The 22,863-nt window shown below is 36.3% G+C and overlaps 1 protein-coding gene across 2 annotated transcripts in view; it reads right to left on the minus strand.

Moving 5' to 3' along the window:
* LOC108618329 (TWiK family of potassium channels protein 7) overlaps positions 1-22,863 on the minus strand; it is a 38,060-nt gene that overhangs the window by 14,019 nt on the left and 1,178 nt on the right. The window lies entirely within an intron of this gene.

The following is a 22,863-nucleotide window of genomic DNA, read 5'->3' on the forward strand; positions in this document are numbered from 1 at the left end:
AAAACCTAGGCAAAGCGTCCAGACTGCGATGCTCTTTGGCATGTTCACCAAGTGGAAACAGTATATTGGCCTTTGGTGTAATACGCGTTGGACTTTAGCTGGAGAGATTTATGAATTAGGATCTCAAATATATAATAACTAAACTTATTAGGCTACTAAATTCGAATCAAAAACATGTAAGGGTGCTCCAATCGAGGCTGCTGTCCTTGAAGATCCCCTGAACTATAGGAATATATGTAGCTGGGCTTAGAGAAAAATGAATTTATTGATTTGTAAGTATAATAAGGACTTAGAACAAGCTATCGGCAATAAATGATAAGCTCGTACTGCTTATACACTAATACAGTGGCATATATTTACAATATTTTCAGTCTCATTCTTTTGCGGCTTACAAAATCAGCGAGATCACCTGGACAGTCGTACGACTCAATTTGTCGTCCCCATTCAGAGATTTCATGAAGGCTGTTATTTATTTCCCACATTTTGTTTGCTATATCTATTACATCTCCTTAATCTGTATTGCTGTCTAGCCAAAGGTTAAAGCGCGAGCGCAAGATATTACGTATATGTTCCTCCAGCTCCGTTTGCACACTTTGGGGCAACGACTCGTTCGCTAATGGCAAGATCTCGCGAAACACATCATACACGTCAGTGTCTTCATCTCGCCTTTCCCAAATTTCTCGTGCCTTCTTACGAATCGCGTCTTCCCAGCCACATTCCCTAAGAAGCTTAGCCATCAGATCATTTATGTACTTCAATTCGTCACGTTGTAGGATTTCATCGACCTCCCAGGAAATATTCTTATATCCACAGTTGCAGCCATAGGCTCCGTTATTTCCAACGCTGCTGCCTCCATTGTCGATGCTTCCATCCATGCTGCTTCCATCAGTGGTGCTTCCATCGATTTCGCTTCCATCGGTTGTGCATCCATCGATTTCGCTTCCATCGGTGGTGCATCCATCGATTTCGCTTCCATCGGTGGTGCTTCCATCGATGCTGTTATTGTTTTCCATGATTTTATGAATAATTATTTCAAATGATTTATATTGTACTCATTCGCACAGTGATATGAAAGTTTACAAGTAATTTTTCCACATCATCTATGATGTATGTGAAATGTCAATGTGATTAGATTTGCTATGCCTTCTGTGTTTCATTTCCATAATAAAATGTTCAGCTGATTACTATGAACTTGCTCAATAAATACGTGGATCTCTCTAATACAATAGACTTAGTTATTAAACCAAAAATAATCAATTTATGTATTACGAGTGGGAATGATCGACTACATTTGTTTTTATTTTGCATATTGCATAGACTTTCATTAGATTAACCCAATAGAAAACCACCTTCTGATTCCTCCACATAGATTGCGAAAGAAATACTTGTGAGCTGTGAGAGAATGTCACCTCTTTCATATATCTTTATGTACATACATATATATAAATGTATATACGCAGACTCGTAATCGCATTTCATTTGCACACAATTTGGGACGCTTTCCAGTCAAGTTCTGTTTGTGGTCCACCTCCTGCTACAGTTGAAGTGTTGCCAAAGCCCATTAAATTATAAATAAACGAGTTTATCTCTCATTTTTATGGCCACTCGCAGCAGCAGCAGCATCAACGGCGCAGCACATTTTCCATATATTCGCACTTGACACAGATATATAGGGCTGCACACATGTATTTATGCACCACCATGACCAAGGCCACACAGAAGGAAGATGCCCTCGTGTCTGAGGGCGAAACCCCAAAATAATAAACATAATTATAATGGGAGCTCCCCACCTGCAACCTTACTAATTAACAGATCTATACAGCTATTGTTCTTGTTGTTGTTATTGTTGTTGTTGATTCGCCTTTTTTGTCAGCGCAAGTGATGCCCCCATTAGCCCCACTCCAAAGTGCCATTGTATGTATATTTTATGCAAATACCAAACATAGCCAAAAAACAATCCCCGAGTCTGGCCTCAATTACCCAACCCAAAAAGCATTTAGAAGAGTTTAGTACCCTATGAATATCCTTACATATGTATATGCTGTGGATTAGTCCGAGTTGTTCATATATCATATATACTCTATATGGTATGCAAATCTGTGTAATTCATTGAAATTTGCCAGGAAATGATTTACCCATATTTTCGGCAATTCAATTTATTTATAATCCACTTTTTTTACTCATTCCTTTATTAAACCACTTTGCAATATGTTTCAACTAAAATATGTGAAACACAGGAGGCGTAGCAAATCTAATCACGTTGACTTTTCAATGCATCATAGATGACGTGGAAAAGTTACTTTAAAACTTGCATATCATTGTGTGAATAAGTACAAAATAAATCATTTAAAATAATTATTCTTAAAATCATGGAAAACAATAACAGCATCGATGAGACCACCACCGATGGAAGCACCACCGATGGAAGCAGCATCGATAGAAGCACCACCGATGGAAGCAGCATCGATAGAAGCACCACCGATGGAAGCAGCATCGATGGAAGCAGCATCGATGGAAGCAGCATCGATGAAAGCACCACCGGTGGAAGCACCACCGATGAAAGCACCACCGGTGGAAGCACCACCGATGAAAGCACCACCGGTGGAAGCACCACCGATGAAAGCACCACCGATGGAAACATCGCCGATGTAAGCAGCTTCGATGATAGCAGCATCGATGAAAGCAGCAGCGCCGATGAAAGCACCACCGATGGAAACATCGCCGATGTAAGCAGCTTCGATGATAGCAGCATTGATGAAAGCAGCACCACCGATGAAAGCAGCACCCCCAATGGAAGCAGCACCACTGTTGGAAGCAGCAGCAATGGAAATAGCGGAACCAATGGCAGCAACAGTGGACATCAGCCCATGCGAATCGATCAAATCCTACAACGTCACGAATTGAACTACATAAATGATCTGTTGGCTAAACTTCTTAGGGATTGTGGCTGGGAAGACGAGATTCGTAGGAAGGCACGAGAAATTTGGGCAAGGCGCAATCGAAACACTGATGAGTTGGATGTCTTCCTCGAGGTCCTACCATTAGCAACCGAATCTGTGCCCCAAAGCGTATACACGGAGCTGCAGGAACATTTGCAAAAGATTTTGCTCTTACGCTTTAGCCTTTAGAAAAAAGTTACTGTCTTTTTCTATTGCAAATAAAATTCCAAATAAATTTGGTAAATATAGTTCTTATGCACTGCATATGGAAATTTGGATTTAAGGGTATACTGTCGAGTCTCGATAATCCGTAGCCCGCTAAATCGAAAATCGCGATAAATCGAAAAAGTTCTATCCCCTTAAAAGAAATTCGTCCTCAATAATTTTTGGATAATTTGAGTTTCTGTGTAAATCGAGTAAAAAAACTGATCCCCTTGCCATTTCGAATTATCGAGATTCTACTGTACAAGTTTTGGGAGAATGTATGCTAAAGTTACCATCAAATATTTTGAATTGGGACAACAAATTGAGTCGTTCATCGCGCTAATCTGCTAAATCACATAAGATGGATTGCATCTGTGCTTATCGGAGAATATTTGAAATATCAGTTCGTCAAGGGGCTCAGCGGGTCTCGTAGTCGAGCATTCTCCACTCGAGGTTTTTACTTGTTGTTGTTAAATTCGCTTCAGAATAATTGTCATACAAATTTGAATAAATGCTTAGTTTTCTACATTAAAAATTTTCCAAATATCCAATCGCAGCTCGCTTCTCATGATTGTTGATCCTGAGTGCAATATGTAAATAAATACTAATGGCAGCTCTTTAAAGAAATATGTCTATAAAGTGATGGTTTTTGTTTTGCTTAGATATACAAAACGTAGATGCACATTTGACATGAATAATGCAAAAATTTGAATCAAAATAGATTAAGTATGCGTATTTTAAATCCGATTCCAACGTAATGAGTTGAAAATCAAATAATCTGACAATTTCTAATTCGAGTTAATCAGCAATAGAGAATATGGTCTCTACGCATATATTTCGAACAAAAAAAATAAAATACAATAAAAAGCATTCTCGACTGTGGCTTGGATTTCACAGACAAACTAAATCAAACAAAAACTGTGATTTGCCTGGTCAAATTGAAGACTCAGCAACTGATGCGGGCCCAAAATAAATATAAACACATACTATAATATGGATAATGGAATACACACACTGTAATATCTATTCATAGGGTATGCAAATGGCTAATTTAAGCGATAGAAAGTGTCGAAAATAAAGGACCGGCACTCGACAGAGATCAGGCATGAGACGGCAGCTGTCAAAGGTTGACATGCGCCCATGATGAGCCTCGGATAATGAGCGCGGCGTCCGATAATAAGCAGCTGGACAAACACAGTGAAAGTGTGTCGTTAAATACCCTGTATACAAGAGTTCCAAATGCGGTACCATAGAAAGGGAGAGTTAAGTTAACATACTGTAAACTTTCTCAGAGCCAGAGAGACTTCGATTAGTATTAGAGAGCCGCATGAATGCAAAAAAAAATAAGAAAGATGTTTGAATTAGCAATGCGCAAAATTTATTGAGTGACATTGAGGTTAAGTCGAAAAGGATTCATGTAAAAGAGTTCGCTCATATATAACTCGGAGACAGAATATTCAGCCGAGCAAGAAAAAATTGAAGCAGTGGGCATTCCCAACGCCATACAACTCAAACTCACTCAATATGTTTTATGCTTCCCTCTCACTCACTCGAATATCGAATTTCGAATGGACTCTATGTGAGTTATGTTGTGAGTGAAGTCTAATTAAATATAATACATAGACATTATATATGGTTTTTATTTTTTAATTTCAAATGCAAATAAAACGTATAGTATTAATTTTAATAGAAAAATTGTAAATGGTAAGTTATAGATTGATAAAATGCCCCTTCAAAGAGGTATATGTCAAGTAGTATACTTAACATAACTCACGAAAATTAGACATAAACAGACAAGCACTATTCGACTATTTAGCTAAGTTGTAAAATAAAATACTGCAGCAATTTACTATTTATATACATATTCTATTATAATTTATTTATTATTTAGAGATTCGAATTAATATAAAATAACAGCAAACACAGGAACATTAACTATAATATATTTATTTATTAATTATTTATTTATTAACAAGTTACAATTAATAGAAAATTAAATCTAACTAAAGGTCAAGCACTGGCATGATATTTATTTATTAGAGATTAGAATTAATATAAAATCAAAGTTCATTTATTCATTAAGCAATGGCATCCGGGGCCTTTGGCTTATTTATTTTAATCAGGGACCGTAGCGATTATAATTTGTATAGCAAAAAATTAAAAAATAATAATTTTTTTTTTTAAATTAAAAAAAATTATATTTAATTATTAAAATTGATTTTTATGATAAAAATCCAAAAATAATTATTACAGAACAATTTTTATATACAAATCAAATCATAACTCTTATTTGCGGTCCCTGATTTTAATTAAATTTTAGTATTTTATTTTAGTTTGAAGTTGGAAAATAAACGAATACTAATGTTACTCGCTGTATGTGGTATATCATATATATAGTATCAAACCACATAGATACAGCTGCAGCGCAAACCAATTACATAAAACTTCTTTTAACAGGGTATCTTCTAGTTGAAGTTAATTCTTTGAGCTGATTTACTCATCTCGCATGTGCTGATGATTTCCCCATAGACTGCGGCTGTCGCCAAGGGAGCTGTTCGCGTTGCTTAGGCTGTCTTTGCGCCCCCTTCTTGTGGTCGATGATGGAAGCCAGCCAGAAGGCAGCTCAATTAAAATGCGTCTTCAATATTGAAATTGAAGCGAATCCCGGTCACAGCTTAGCTTCCACTTTCACTTTTACATTCACTCACTCACTCTTGCTCTCACTCATGCTAACTCACTAGTCCCGTTGACCCGTGTCGCGTGTCCTGTCGCACGTGATAGCCATTTGGCCGTGTCACGAAGACATTAAATAAACTCAACTACGATTAAGCGCGATTTGCATGCAACAACAAATAAGTAGCGCGAATCAGGTCAGCCGCATAAAAAACCCAACTAATGAGAGTTTATTTTGACCGATTTAGTCTACATAACTTATAAAGTATGTGTATATGTATATATAAATTTCTTATACAAAATATGTTTGTGTTATTATATGCGAGTACATACATACATACATACATATATGCTACGTTTTTACATTTTTATGCGGTAGAAGAAGTTTTTTGTAAAATGTGTAAATGTTGCGATATTTTACGGGGATATACAATATATATACGCATATACTAAACACAGTAGAAGGAGCCGTGGCAGGCCGCACAAATACATATAAATATTTGATTAGAAATACTCTCAGCTGAGTTCCCTCTACTACCTCTACCTCTACTTCTATTTCTACTTCTACTTCTACTTCTACTTCTACTTCTACTTCTACTTCTACTTCTACTTCTACTTCTACTTCTACTTCTACTTCTACTTCTACTTCTACTTCTACTTCTACTTCTACTTCTACTTCTACTTCTACTTCTACTTCTACTTCTACTTCTACTTCTACTTCTACTTCTACTTCTACTTCTACTTCTACTTCTACTTCTACTTCTACTTCTACTTCTACTTCTACTTCTACTTCTACTTCTACTTCTACTTCTACTTCTACTTCTACTTCTACTTCTACTTCTACTTCTACTTCTACTTCTACTTCTACTTCTACTTCTACTTCTACTTCTACTTCTACTTCTACTTCTACTTCTACTTCTACTTCTACTTCTACTTCTACTTCTACTTCTACTTCTACTTCTACTTCTACTTCTACTTCTACTTCTACTTCTACTTCTACTTCTACTTCTACTTCTACTTCTACTTCTACTTCTACTTCTACTTCTACTTCTACTTCTACTTCTACTTCTACTTCTACTTCTACTTCTACTTCTACTTCTACTTCTACTTCTACTTCTACTTCTACTTCGACTTCTACTTCTACTTCTACTTCTACTTCTACTTCTACTTCTACTTCTACTTCTACTTCTACTTCTACTTCTACTTCTACTTCTACTTCTACTTCTACTTCTACTTCTACTTCTACTTCTCAAGAGATGCAGAGTATTACTTAGTCTGGTACTCCCGCCAATGTTTTCTAGTCTATGCAAACATTTATATAGTTTTGAGCTGCTTTGCGTTTTTCACAATTTGACGCGTGCAAGCCAAACATGGCAGGTGCCGGAAGGGAGGGGGAGGGGTTAGGGGGCATGCGTAACGGTAGCCAGAGATTGGAGCTGCCAAAAGGATTTCCGCTGGCTTGCGTGCCACATGACATGGCCAAAGAGAAATACGAGTCGACTCAATGTCCAGCTGTTTCGACTCAACGATTTTAATGAGCCGAGCAAATTGAATTATTAAACTGCCAGAAACCAAATAAATAAATAAATTTTTAACAAAAATCACTAAATTACGAATGGGAAAACAACAACAGCAGCAACAAGCCATTTTTGACGCGTATTTATTTCTAACAACAATTTCGAACAGCTAACATATTTGGCTTTAATTATGTGCGCGTGTTTCACAGCTCTTGGGCAGCCCTCGACCCAATGCCAGCGGATGGAGGGGCAGCGGCCGGGGCGAGGCAACATGATAGACAGACTGATTGACATTGTATTGTGAGCAGCTGCCGGATGAGTCTGCCATATCTCATATGGCCAAAGGTGATGCCATCGCATCCACAGCCCCAATGAGAAGCACAAAAATTACAATAGCTTAGCTCATTATTTGGCTAATAGGTAAATTTGGCTGTATTCATATGTTGCTAGCGTGAAGATCATTTCGAATATATATCATCAAATTATTATAATTTTGTCGGCCATACAAATGTAAAGATCTAATACCATTTGAAAGAAAAAATTCTAGTCAAAAGTTTGGAGAACGTGTTTCGGACTATTTATACTATAGTGTTAGAGTTAGAGAGCGAAAGAGGGGGACAGAAAGAGGGAGAGCGAGCGAGAGAGACATGAGTTTATCACTTATAAAAAAAATAAATAAAGCTTTAAATAGGAAAATTCAGATGAATATTTTTACTGTTAAGTACTTCTTTTGCGAAGCATTTCTCATGATTGGAATGTTTGTAATAACCTGATGTGATTCAGTATTTAATCATGCATTGTTATGCAGCATTATAGTAGAACCCGGTTATACCGACTCCGCTTATAGCGTTCGTACGGTTCTGGTCCCCAGACAAGCTTATATGAGCAAACTTATACGGCTAGAGAGTCTTCCGGGTACACCGATGTCGTTATAACCAGATTCTACTGTAGTTTACTTAGCAATAGGTTTAAAACTAAGATGTATAGATATATGCTATACGGCTGTCGTCGTAAGGATACACGCTATATATAAGCCAATACACTCCATGCCCATTGTATATAATACTAAATGTTAACAGGGAATGAAATATGCGCGCACATATATCGTAAAACTTGTACACATTTATAATATTATCGAAATAAATTAGTATATATACATACATATATATACATATATATATGAATTGACAGATTAATCTTTCGTCGTGCTGTTGTTTGATTTATTGCTTTGTTAGTTGAAATCAATCAACAACAACTTTCATGATTCACAATGTTGCAATGCAAGTCACAGCTGTTTTTACGCTATGAGTATGAGTATGTGTATGTGTGCGTGTGCGTGTGTGACCTGTGATGAAGTCAAGCGTTGCAGTCAATGATTGGCATTGGCGTGGTGCCACGTTGCGTATGCGCATTTAAGTAAGACACTTACACACATTCACACTCACTCACACACTCACTCACACACTCACTCACACTCACTCATGCATGTATATGTATAGCGCGTATCATCAATCAGCGCGATTTTGACATGCAAAATTCTGCACGCAACTCAACATGGCCAGGATTTTAAGGAACTCAACTAAATGTCCTGCCAACTCCAAATTGAATTGCCAAAGTTATTTGCGTGTCGAACAAAACATGAGCCACAGCGAAACCCAACATTCTGCAATAGATCGAATAATGTATATGCTTAGGCATCTATGTATCTGTATGTGGAATCTCAATTGATGCATTGGGAGCTATCAGATTTAGTTCCTGGTTCAATCTGATCGATTGCCATATAGAATGTATGGACTGTTCCTCTACTCTGCACTCATTAGCCGTACTCCACAGCAGATTCGTGTGGCCCTAAGCGAGGGTAGTGAAACGCTGAAAACTAACGATTGGTTACTGCACACAATCAGAGGAACGCCAAGACATGCGAATGGCCTGGCATGTGGCTAAACTGTTGCCCTGTCGCTTTGTGCAAGTCAATCCAGCCAGCCACTCGCCACTCGCCACTCGCCACCGGCTCAACCGCCTGCTCCTGCTCCTGCTACGGCTCCTGCTGGCATATGCATTGCACGCAAACGTTGTTTTCGGTCAAAGCGGTCGTCGTGTTGCCCCATTGCCCCCAAATTGTGGTTCACGTTGTTATTCTGCTTTCCATTTTTGTTTTTGTTTTTTTTGCGACTTTTTTGCCACAATTTTCGTAATTGCAGCGCATTTCGGAAAGGTATTTATTTTACAGCATTTTAATTGGACCTTAGGAGACGTGTATACAATGAAAGCTGAAAGCATTTCTTTGAACAATGTAGCTCACCATTGCTGAACTTAGTTTCACTTGCTATTACCCTTATAGAGCACCATTGTTCCATTTGAAACACGTATGGAGTCTTCACATTTGTTAAAGAAAATCAGGTAGGTAAATTCTATATTATTTATTTCTGAGCATATATGTATGTATATTATATAATTATTATGAGAAAATAAAGTAAACATTTAGAAAAATATCTGCATTAACTTATTATTAATGCCGATAAGTTAAGCACAGTCAGAATGCCCGTCCGCGCGCGACGATCTTAAATAATATATGAGCTAGGGATTTGAAATCTTTTTTCTAGTTCCGAGCATTGCACTTTTAGATAAAGTTTGTTTCAAAAAACCGATAACTATTCCGGATTTTTTATTATTATCGATTGAAACCATTATCGAAAATCAGTAATGAATATATATCTGCTACATCTTTAGAGTTAGGGTTAAGTAAAGATGCATGCATTTTGTATTGAATTTTGAATGAAAATGTTTTAACAAATATATGTGAAACACAGAAGGCATAGCAAATCTAATCAAACGTCAACATTTCACATACATCACAGATGATGTGGAAAAATTACATTTAAACTTTCATAACCTTGTGTGAATGAGTACAAAATAAATCATTTGAAATAATTATTCATAAAAAGAAATCATGGAAAACAGCAACAGCATCAATGAAAGCTACACCGATGGAAGCAGTAGGGATGGAAATAGCGAAACCTATGGCTGCAACTGTGGATATCCGAATATTTCCTCGGAAGTCGATGAAATTCTACAATGCGACGAATTGAAGTACATAAATGATCTGATGGCTAAGCTTCTTAGGGAATGTGGCTGGGAAGACGCGATTCGTAAGAAGGCACGAGAAATTTGGGAAAGGCGAGATGAAGACACTGACGTGTATGATGTGTTTCGCGAGATCTTGCCATTGGCGAATGAGTCGTTGCCCCAAAATGTGCAAACGGAGCTGGAGGAACAGATACGTAATATCCTGCGCATACGCTTTAAACCTTTGCTAGACAGCAATATAGATTAAGGAGATGTAATAAATATAGCAGCAGCAGCATTCAGAATTAAATAAATATTTCAATCTGGGATAAACATAGTTTTTATACACTGTACGTACATATGTACATTCCGTGTATACCATGAGAAGTACGAGCTTATAGTTCTTGTTCGCATTATCGATATTGATCGATAATTTGATTTCATTTTTCATTTTTCATATTTGATTAATAGTTGATATTTTCTATTACGTTTTGAAAGGATGCATTCGTATGTATATTTGTGCCTAAATTAATATCAGTTCTCTGCAGGGTACAGGGTACCTGGTAGTCGACTAGAGCACGCTTACCTATTTTTCTATCAATTTCTGTAGCTCAGGTCGTCTCATTATTATATTTCGAATAAATTTAACTGGTTTGGAAAGACTGATCTAACTTGTTTCATTTTTATTTAATTTATCTTATTTTGCACATATTTTGTGTATTTTATTATTATTATTATTATTAAAGTGGACTTTAATGTTTGATATAAATTACCAATTCAAATTTCAATTATGCTAATACATCGAATGTTTTCTTATGGGCCACTTCCTCCTGCTAAGTGCCAACAATTGCTCGTACTACAGCGGCTAACAACAATAGCATTAATACCAAAAAAAAATAATAATATATATATAAATATATATATATACATATATATATATATATATAAACGACGACCTTGACACGCCAACTCTCCATAAACTTTTGTGCTTGGGCTTTGAATTTACTCGAATCTGGATTTTAGTTTCTCTCGAAAGCAGCGTGTATGTGTGCGTGTAAGTGTGAATGTCTATGTGTGTGTGTGGGTGTAATACGTTCGATAAATAAATAAATCATATAAACAAATTGCGAGCACACATTTCGTAGTTTATTATTTTATAATAAATTGCGAGAATTATTAATGCGAGTTTTGAATAGATCGTTTATTTTGACCCGCGCATCGCAAACAGCAACAACAACTACAAAAGTTTACAAATTATTTTTGATTTCGCTTTATTCGCTGAGGGAACAAAAAGTACAAATTAAATCGAAAAGCCAGCCAAAAATCGAATGGAACAAAGCAAACATCTGCAGAATTCTTCCAAAATTTATTTGCTCGCTGGCTAAAGAGAACAACAACAGCAACAATAATGACAACAACAACTACCTAGACGTAAAATATGTTAAATAATTTTACGATATTTGTTTTTTTTTTTTTTGGTTTGCCGTGAGCTGCGTTAAAAATTACTCATACGCCGCATTGGACAAGCGACGGCTGCCGTAAACTGAAACATTGCGGCCAACAACAAAGTGCGGCGGGCCACAAAAGCAGAGCAACACAAAAAATGTAAGGAAGAAGGAGAACAACCAACGGTAAAACAGCAAACAGAGCAAAGAGTAAAGAGCGCAGAGAACGGCTGTTGCTATTGTTGCATCGTCCGTTTCATCTGTTCGCGGTTTTTATTTTTATTTTCTTCTCTTTTTATTTTGCATATAAGCCTTGGCTAAAAGATCTGCCATGGCCTTTATCTTGCCATGGACAATGACAGCTGGCAAAAGGTAGGAAAGCAAACAACACCGCAAGGTAAATACACACACACACATACAGACAGTCTGTGTATGTGTGCTTGTGCAAATGGAAGTCGTTCAATTTGCATTGGAATTGTTGGAGTTGCCACAAATTGTGGCACGAACACTTACGCTTCAAGCGCAAGTTTTCGATTTGCCAACTCCATCACAATGAAGCCATTTACAGTTAGTTCTCCAAGACGAATTTCCAGTGCTAAGTAACAAATAGATGTATATCAAAATAATCGATATATGCATACATTTATTATTAACATATTTGTATACTTGTATTAGTATATAGATCTAGATCAAATCAAGTTCTGTATGTAAGAGGCAGAAGTAGGCGCTGCAAACCCCATAAAATACATATATGTATATATATTCTTAATCAGGGCGACGAATTGACGCGTCTATCTGTCCGTCCATACGTCCATATGCTTGAACGCGTCGATCTCAGAAGATATACTGGAGACAAGAAATTTGATAAGTATTTCCGTATTTTTATTATTTATCGAAAAGCTTATCGGAAACCAGCTTAAAATCAGATCTCTTACATCTGTAGAGCTAAAATACGAAAGAAAGATTTAAGCTAATTTGATTGAATTTCGATAATTGTTTTACAACTTTTGTTGCTTCTATTTCAATTCTGGAAACTAGATAAAAAAAAAAAAGATGTTCCATCAGATATGTGTAAAACAGAGAAAGCATAGCAAATCTAATCACGTAGACATTTCATATTTATCGTAAAATTTCATAGTACAAAATAATTTATTTCGAAACAAAAATTTTATTTATATATTATTATATATATTATTATATTAAAAAAATATGAATATATATAAAAAAAAATATTTATATATATTAAATAAGATCTCCAGAACCCTTCGAGGAACTGATATTTCAATAGGTTTTTGGCACAAGCAGATACAGGCCTGGGTTCTTGATTTATATCAAGTTAAATGTATGTGCTAGGCAGAAGAAGGCATGACGATCAGAATGACAAGCTGACTTGATCTAGCCATGTCCAAGTTCAAGTCTGCCAAGCCCAAGACAAAGAAGAAGAATTAATTAAAAAATTTTAAGTTCCTAATATTCGGTCATTAAAGAAAATTTAAGTACGCTCCAAATATGCTTTAAATAATATGAAAATTTATTGATTGGCGTAAGTTAATATACAATGTCAGGCAGATGTTTAAGTAAGCCCAAGAATTCTGCTAGTAACAAAGAAGCTCAATTATATCAGCCTTCCAAATATATAACGGTAAAGCAGTTAAGCGCGAAGTTGGCTGCGACAAAGTTTAATAAGGTCAGCTGATTTTATTAAACGAAATTACTTAGGGAACGACTTAATAGATAACTAAGTACGATATCCTACAATATGCTCCATTCATAACTTTATAAGAATGTTTGTAGGTCAAGCACAGAGAGAACTTCATCCTCTATACTATTTGGCAAAAAGAGATCAATGCGAGACTTAAGAAGGGCAAAGCAATTAGTGCAGCAAGTGAAGAGCGGCTGATTGTCGAATGTCATATTCTGATTCTCATTACAGGCGAGAAATGTGCACAGTTAAGAGGCCAATGATCCGTATAATTTCGCAGACATCTCATGAAATTTTCTGGGCAGACGCGAGGCGAGAGGCAAAAGATTTCATTTCGTCTATTTATAGGAAATGGCACGCGATGAAAATCTCACCAAATGTTTCGAGTAGTTTCATTTGTTGTATTGTTGTTGTTGTTGTCTTTAATTTTAATGGCGCCTGCTGCATAAATCTGTCAAATTTTGTCACCTGGCTGTCGTCGGGTAATTTGTTAAATCATATTGTCGTAATAAACACACACACACACGCACACATACAAAGAAAGAGTCGAGGCGCCAGTTGCTGGCCAAAAGCCAATGGGCGTCATCGACTCTACGGCGTCTGCAAAATGTTCATCACCAGCCGAGAAGTCTATGTGTGCGTGTGAGTGTGCGTGCGTGTGTGTGTGTGTGAGAAGGAGTGTGTGGCATATGTAGAAATTGATAAAGTTTTTTGTTGCGTGTAAAATGCGTAAATAAATCGCTCGACGGCTCTTGGCCGACCCCTAGAAACCGTCAGCATCAAAAAACAAAAACAAAGGAATAATAAAATAGCCAAAAGTCATTTTGCTTGAATACGCTGCCGAAGCAGTATACACGTTCTGTGATGCAGCTTGTAACACATAGAGAAAAGTTTGAATTTGAATTCCTTAAGATTCCTATTGGGAAGGGAGGGGAAGGCACTACAGTTAACTAGTAATACCTAACTATAGTGCCACCGATACTCAGCTGGAATATCATTAGGTAGAAGAGAAAGAGAAGAGTATAGCAATTCAAAGAAAGTTAAGCGATGAAAATAAAATTGAAGAAAAGCCTTTTACATATTGAAGCTTGATTTTTAGCTAAAGAAATTACTATAATATCTGGGGTAGAGATTTAGATTTAGAGATTGTAGAAATATTTTGTTTCAAATGTGAAGTATGACTTTCTCTAGGAGGAAAAGAAGAATTATAAAAAAAAAAAAAAACTTAAATAAAATCGATACATTGAAGAGAGATATCTCAATTTAGAATTCGATAACTATTGATAAAATATTTTTTTATATTTTAAGAGGCTTTCACATATTCAAACTTGAATGTTAGCTAAAGAAAGGATTACCCTAGAAGAAGCAGAATCGTGCAGCAAAAAAGTTCAATAGATTCGATAAATTGAAGAAAGACATTTTGTTTGATTTATAATTTCATAAGCTTCTTGCAAGTTCGAATAAAAGCATCGCCATCATCGACATCATTACATTAATTCATTTAATTTCATTCAAATCATTTAACAGAAAATAACTTAACAGATGTTAACTTAACATTAACAGCCAGGCTAAAAAGTTCATATTGTGGCGTCACCTAGCGGTTAAACGATGGCCACGTAGCAAACTCACGATGATCGCCAAGAACGGTTGCTCAATGTGCATAACGTAGATGAATCGCATAACGTAAATAAATCGCATAATAAATGTAAAGATTTAATGCAAGTAGAGCAAATAGATGTTTAACTGTAATAAATTACTATGATATTTCTTTCAATATCAAAATATGTATGCGAATATATAAAATCAACACTGAAAATTCATTCAATCAATCGAATATACTAGTATATTGATACATCCATAATCCATATTTCCATATTTAACTTGAAGGGCATTCAATAGTCGGCATGCACTCGGCTAGGCGCGTGTTGTTGTTGTTTTGCTCTTGTTGTGGCCAAGTGATTTTATGACTTACACTTTATGCACACACACACACACACACACACAAACATACATATATGTATGTATATACATATGAATACATTGATATGTGCTGGCTTTTGTTTTTTGTTGTAAATAAATTGAAAATAAGCAAACCGACAGCTCGACACTCGATTTGTATGCCTTATGCGTACTGCGAGCTGACCCACAAAAATCAAATGGAAAAGCTAGAAAAGAGACGAACTTTGCGTCACGGCCATCATCTGACCCACACTGTAACCTGTAGCCACCACACACACACACACAGAGAGAGAGATACGTCTCATGCCCCCCACCCCACACTAATACACTTAAACACTTTGCAAACTATTCGCGCTGATGCGTCGGGCATCGATGGATGCGATTGTCATTCGCAATTTCGGCCATGTCTCGTGTTTCGCTTGTCATTCTTGAGTCATTTGCACGCATCACAATCGCAATATTGTTGTTTGTGTGTGTGTGGGAGGGGCCTGGGGCCTGGGGAGCTATTGGGCTTGTCGACATGATTGGAATTTGCAAAGAGCACAAAGTGTTGCATAGTGCCAGGCGTCACAGCCGAATCGTTTCATTAAACCCCATGCAGAAGCAATTGTCAGACAACAAATGGAATACCGCCCATTAGATTAGGGTTACGCCCATGGCAATTTATTTGAATTCAATAAGAACTCAAATAATAACTGAGCTCTATATGCATTCGCACCATAAGTGCGTAATTCATTATAATTATAGAAATAACTCTAATTCCTAATGAAGTACAGCTGTAGCCCAAACACGAAGAGCGTCTAAAGAGGAATAGAAGCTACTCTAGTGGAAATAAAAACAGAGCAAAGTCGTTGAGAATGAAACCAAAATGTTATATAAATCTCCTAGTTAGATGCGGAGTCTGTTTGAAATTTAAATTTTCTCTGGTGACGCATTTTCGACATCCGATTTTATTCACTTGTCAAGGAAGGGATTTACAAGACCTCGTCTTCTTGAAACTGAGGAAGCGTCTGGCGTAGACTCCTGCACAGTGGGGCTTTATGGCAGAATAAAAGTGGCAAAAAATCGAGAAAGTAATGAAAGAAACAAAGATTTTTTATTTTATTTTTTGCTGTAAAGCCACTTGATAGGTAATTAACCAAAGGAACAGAACCAGGGAGATTTTTGTAAATATATGAATTTTAAGGGTGCTCATGGATTATTAAAGTTTTATGTAATATATGCAAGTTGTATTTATATGTCACGAATTGTTAATGATTTGATTTTGTTTTAAATATTGGCCTTATTGCAACAAAATAAAGAAAAAAAAAAACTTTATGATATATAATATTAATTTAGCAGCCAACTTAATTCTAATTAGTTGACTTCAAAATTTAATAGCCTTTATTAATTTTGATACATTGCATCGCGAGTCACTTAAGCTAGAAAGGCAAAAACAAATTTCAAAGTTGATCCAAGCTTGAATGCATATATACAACATCTATATACCATTTTTTTTTTATATCAATTTGGTATACTCCTTTGGGGCTTAGATACATTTTATTTGGTTCAAGTAGATTTGTTGACATCACGTTTGGAATATGATATCTCTCATATGGCCGCCTTGAGCCTGGAGATATAGAGTTACCAACTGGGACCGTCGAATATGAACTACAGCCCCGTCTACATATGTATGTATATATTAGAAATAAATGTATATCTGTATATGTTACTTTATGTTATTTTTACCATTTCAATCTAGCAAGTTTTAAATAAATTCAGCTTTTTTTTGCTACACTTTAAAGCATTTCAGGATTTCGACTCAACGAATATTTCTAACATAGCCATTTGTGGCTTTATTCGTCGTTGAGCCGGCGACTTATTCAACATAATTTGGCCATTTAAAGTCAGCTTGCGGATGTATTTCAATTTCGAGACGCGCCTCGCCAGAAAGCAGGCAGCAGAAATTGGCCAGGAAGGCAAAATTAAGGCTCAAACAAAGCGACAGGGCACAATCAAATGTCCGCTTGTCACACGCTTAATGCGCGTCTGGCGTGATTTCCTCTGTGTGTATGTGTGTGTGTGAGTGGGTGTGAGTGTGTTCAAGTCTGTGTGTGCGTGTGTCTTTTAGCGAGTTGACTTTTGGTCAAAATCAAAACGTAAACATCCGAGGCATGGCCGTGCCTAGTTCCTGCTCTCATTTATGGCCAAGAAATTGGCTTAATATAAAATCATGTATGTCTGCGCCTGGATGGCCCAGTTAATCAGATAACAAACGCGCGCCCGCACTCACACACACATACACAGACACTCGCACGCCTGTCTAATTGCCTTCTTTTTTTTTTTTGTGGCCAACAGCTTAATTTATTTGGCCTCGCTTTTGGCAGCGGCTGCTAAGGTGACTCGAGCATTTTTGATAAAGCGAAATTTCTTTTTTTTCCTTTTTTTTACGTGATGTGAATCGATAAACTGCGCGATTTACAATAGCAACGCCTCAGTCTATATATATATGCTAATTAAAATGATTTATAGGCAGATCCCCCAGGCATAATGACAGACTTCGAGTACCCACTCCACTGGCCATATGGCCATGTGTGTCTGGGATCGGGGACTTCCACTTGAATTGGCGAGCACACTTCGTAAGCAATCCTTTTTGATTGAGATTAATTAATAAATCAACTTGCGGCGCATCGTTGACAGCCACTAAAAAGTGCGAGCATTAAACAGGCAGATAAATTCGACTGTCCCAGCACTCAAAAGGCAATCGAGAGCTCAGTCAGCGTGCTCCATGCAACGATTGCCACAGTAATGCACTAATGTTAAGCGATTATGGCTGGATTTGAAGCGAAGCCATTAAACGAAACACTTTTGTGTTTCAGCAACACATTCAAGCACGACATTTGACCTACTTCAATGCTCTTGCTTGCAAAGGGAGTATCAGCTTTACAGATGGCTACAATACATAAGTGACATAGAAGAATAATACCGTAGATGATAGAAAGCGTGTCATTTCAGACGTTCAATCAATACACTAGTTGCTCATATAGTTATACGATCAATCAATCAACTAATCAATCAGCCACCAAGTAACTCACTCAGTCAATCATTTAAGCACTCAATCAATCAAGCAATTGGGCAATTCAATTCATCACCAAATAACTTTCTTAGTGAGCACATCAAACAGTCATCAATCAGTCAGTTAATCAATCAGTTGTTAAGAAAGTCAAACTATATATTGCTTAGTGAATCAATCATTTAATTAGTATGTCTATTGATAGCTAAGAACAATATGGTGGATCTATTAATCAATCAGTCAATCAATTGGTAGTCAATCAGTCAATCAACTGGAAGTCAATCAGTCAATCTATAAGTCAGTCAGTTTGTGAGGAAATCAGACGGAATTTGGCCCAGTGAGTTGTTTACTCAATCAATCAATCATTTAATTAGAAAGTCTGTTGTTAGCTAGAAACAATATGATCACTAGTCAGTCAATCAGACAATCAGTTAGTCAGTCGGAAATCAGCTAGTAGATTGGTAGATCTGGTTCTACAATTAGTTACAAATTAAGTGTTGCATTTGGCCTCCAGTTTAGTCAGTAGATGTCAGTCAATCATTCGCTAGATGGGTCAGTGTCAAGAAGTCACTAAGTAATCAATCAGTCAATCAATTGCCAGTCAATTTGTCAATGAGTAAAGCAATCACTCAATTAATCACTAGGCAATGCGATCTCTCAGTCAATCAGTCGTTCTGACAGTCAGTCAGGCCTTTGCTAAATATGTCTCCGTCAATCAGTCATTAAGTCAATTACTCAGTCAGCCAAATCTCTCAGTCAGTCCAACATATTTCAAATCTTAAAAACTCTATTAATCAGTCATCTGTCAATGATTGATCGCTGGATTAATCACTCAGTCAATCAATGGATAACTTAGTCTGTCAATCAAACCCAAACATCAAAGATGCTATCGATCAATCAATACAGCATCCCACTCAACTATCATTGACTCAATCAATCAGTCCATCAATAAGCAGTTAATCAATTCGTCAACCAATGCAAGTCCATCAATCAATCAGTTATTCAATCAACCTCTGAGTCTGCCATAATCGCCATGTGTATAGTATATATGTATATACAACATCTAAAAATATGTATGTCATATGTATAAGTAAAAACCTTTTACTGTTCTCCACGTCTGTGTATGTAAAAGGATATTTCATTTCATATACCAGGAGAAAAAGTTTTTCCAGCTTGGATTCTTTGAAAATTCCACAACTTCACAAATGTTGAAAATTCGAAACCAATGTCAACTACAGTCATATTATATGATGTGATGATGTGTGTGTGTGTGTGTGTGTGCATCTCTATGTGACACTCAGTTCCGTTTCATTTGGTGCATTCGACGAGTGAATGCAAAAATTTATACCAAACGTAGAAAGTGCCACAGCTGCAGGATTAACCTTAAGCGAATGCATCAAAGGACAAGAAGAGAAAGGAGTGAGGATGAAGAAGTGAAGGAGCAGGACGCTGCAAGTGTTAGCAAACGAGCAGCACAGCTGGAGCCCAGTGAATGAAGCGTTTATGGCTTTTGCCTCGATGGTTTACCAAATACTACATATACGCAACAGCAACAACAGCAACAATAGCAGCAATAGCAACAATAGCAGCAACAGCAACAGCAACAGCAACAACAGCAACAATAGCAACAATAGCAGCAATAGCAGCAACAGCAGCAACAGCAACAGCAACAGCAACAACAGCAACAGCAACAGTTGCTGCCGCCGCCTTTGGCTGTTGATGATGAGGCCACATTTTATTTTTGGTTCTTGGCTTGTCTCGGCCAGTTCATTATATGGACTCGATTGAGGATAGCTCGAGCGAGAAAAAAGGCCAGCTAAACATAAAACAAATGCTCACAATACCGTAATTCATATTGAAATTCAAATTTCAATTGAAATTTTCAACAATTTGACGATCAATTTAGCATCAAAGTGCGCGTAATTGGCTAGCATATGCTGTGGGTGGTGCGACGGCCTCTCCCACTCCCTCCCCTTCTCCCTCTCTCCTCCTCTCTGTCTGTGTGTGCGTACTTTGATTAATTCACGCAATTGCTCACCGGACAACATGTATGTAGAAGAGGCCCTGAGGTATTGTCTATGCTCGCCACTTGGCCAAATTGAAACCTGGCCAAAGTTTCAGTTTAATTGTCTGGCCATGAATCAGGCGTTAAGTACTCTCTATTTGCAAACAAATGAAAAGTCAAATGATCAATGATTTCTTGTTAGCAAAAAGAAAGAAACGAAAAAAAAAAGCAACAGTCAAATAAACAATCAAATCTGACGTAAATCCTAACCAACTAGAGGTACCAAAACCCAATTAATAACTATTTCTTTTTAAATTTATTAACTCAAGCTGAAAGTAGAGTCTGAATTTCTTAGGAATTCAGTGCTAAAGAAACCTCAAACTGAATTTGAAACTTCAATTTGAATAAATCGGATGGGAATTACAATAATTCATACATACGGATGGACGGACTGATTGATACACGGACAGACACACGGATAGGTTCAGGTCGTCGCACTGATTCAGAATATATATAATTTATGAGGTCTGCCAGGCCTCCTTCTGCTTGATACTTACATAAAAAATATATATATATAAATAAAAATATAAAAATATAAAAATAAATTTAAAAAAACATTTTATCCTAACTTCCCATTATTAAAATCCTAAAGCCGGAAATTTCTATATATTTAAGTATAATTTAAATAAATTAAATATATTTCATATAAATTTTCAAAATTATGAAGCTACCGAGTTCAAGTAGTTTCAAAATTGGGTTCGAATTCAGACGTTAAATGAACCCTAAAAATCTATAATTCAAAGTCAGTATAAATCTGTTAAAAGTTCAATCTGTGAAAATGTTTAAACTGTAGTTCTAAATTAGCTGTAGTTATTTATATACCCAATGAAAATATTATATGTATTATATATTTTATATAAACAATCCCATCTAGAATTTATAGTAAAAGTTCGGCTAGTTATTCAATTAATTGAATGAAAAATTGAAATTGAAATTGAATGAATATACGTAAGATTTATGCCTTGGATACATATCTCTCACTACGCACACATAACAGTATACATATATACATATGTCTGATAGATGCGTATCTATATGCCCACATATCTGCAATGGATTATCGAGCAGGAGAGGAAGCAACAAATTGCCAAATAAACAATCAAATCTGACGTAAATCCTAACCAACTAGAGGTACCAAAACCCAATTAATAACTATTTCTTTTTAAATTTATTAACTCAAGCTGAAAGTAGAGTCTGAATTTCTTAGGAATTCAGTGCTAAAGAAACCTCAAACTGAATTTGAAACTTCAATTTGAATAAATCGGATGGGAATTACAATAATTCATACATACGGATGGACGGACTGATTGATACACGGACAGACACACGGATAGGTTCAGGTCGTCGCACTGATTCAGAATATATATAATTTATGAGGTCTGCCAGGCCTCCTTCTGCTTGATACTTACATAAAAAATATATATATATAAATAAAAATATAAAAATATAAAAATAAATTTAAAAAAACATTTTATCCTAACTTCCCATTATTAAAATCCTAAAGCCGGAAATTTCTATATATTTAAGTATAATTTAAATAAATTAAATATATTTCATATAAATTTTCAAAATTATGAAGCTACCGAGTTCAAGTAGTTTCAAAATTGGGTTCGAATTCAGACGTTAAATGAACCCTAAAAATCTATAATTCAAAGTCAGTATAAATCTGTTAAAAGTTCAATCTGTGAAAATGTTTAAACTGTAGTTCTAAATTAGCTGTAGTTATTTATATACCCAATGAAAATATTATATGTATTATATATTTTATATAAACAATCCCATCTAGAATTTATAGTAAAAGTTCGGCTAGTTATTCAATTAATTGAATGAAAAATTGAAATTGAAATTGAATGAATATACGTAAGATTTATGCCTTGGATACATATCTCTCACTACGCACACATAACAGTATACATATATACATATGTCTGATAGATGCGTATCTATATGCCCACATATCTGCAATGGATTATCGAGCAGGAGAGGAAGCAACAAATTGCCAAGAGCAAAACATAAACAAGAAATCAAGCAGGCCAGCCCACTCTCAGGGGCTAACGGTATTATTGTGGACTGTGGCTCGGGCCTAAGTATTGATGGGCATTGGGAAATGTGACAGGAGCACGACAATTGGCCATATGTCAACTGGGCCCAGAGTGTGCGCTGCGGAAGCTAACAATTAGTGAGGCCACTGCGAGTGGCTGCACTTGCGGGCGATGCAGTCATGAATGGATATTTGGCTAT

This window comes from Drosophila arizonae, chromosome X (assembly GCF_054131065.1).
Source record: "Drosophila arizonae isolate 15081-1271.41 chromosome X, UAZ_ARI_1.0, whole genome shotgun sequence".
NCBI classification, from domain to species: domain Eukaryota; kingdom Metazoa; phylum Arthropoda; class Insecta; order Diptera; family Drosophilidae; genus Drosophila; species Drosophila arizonae.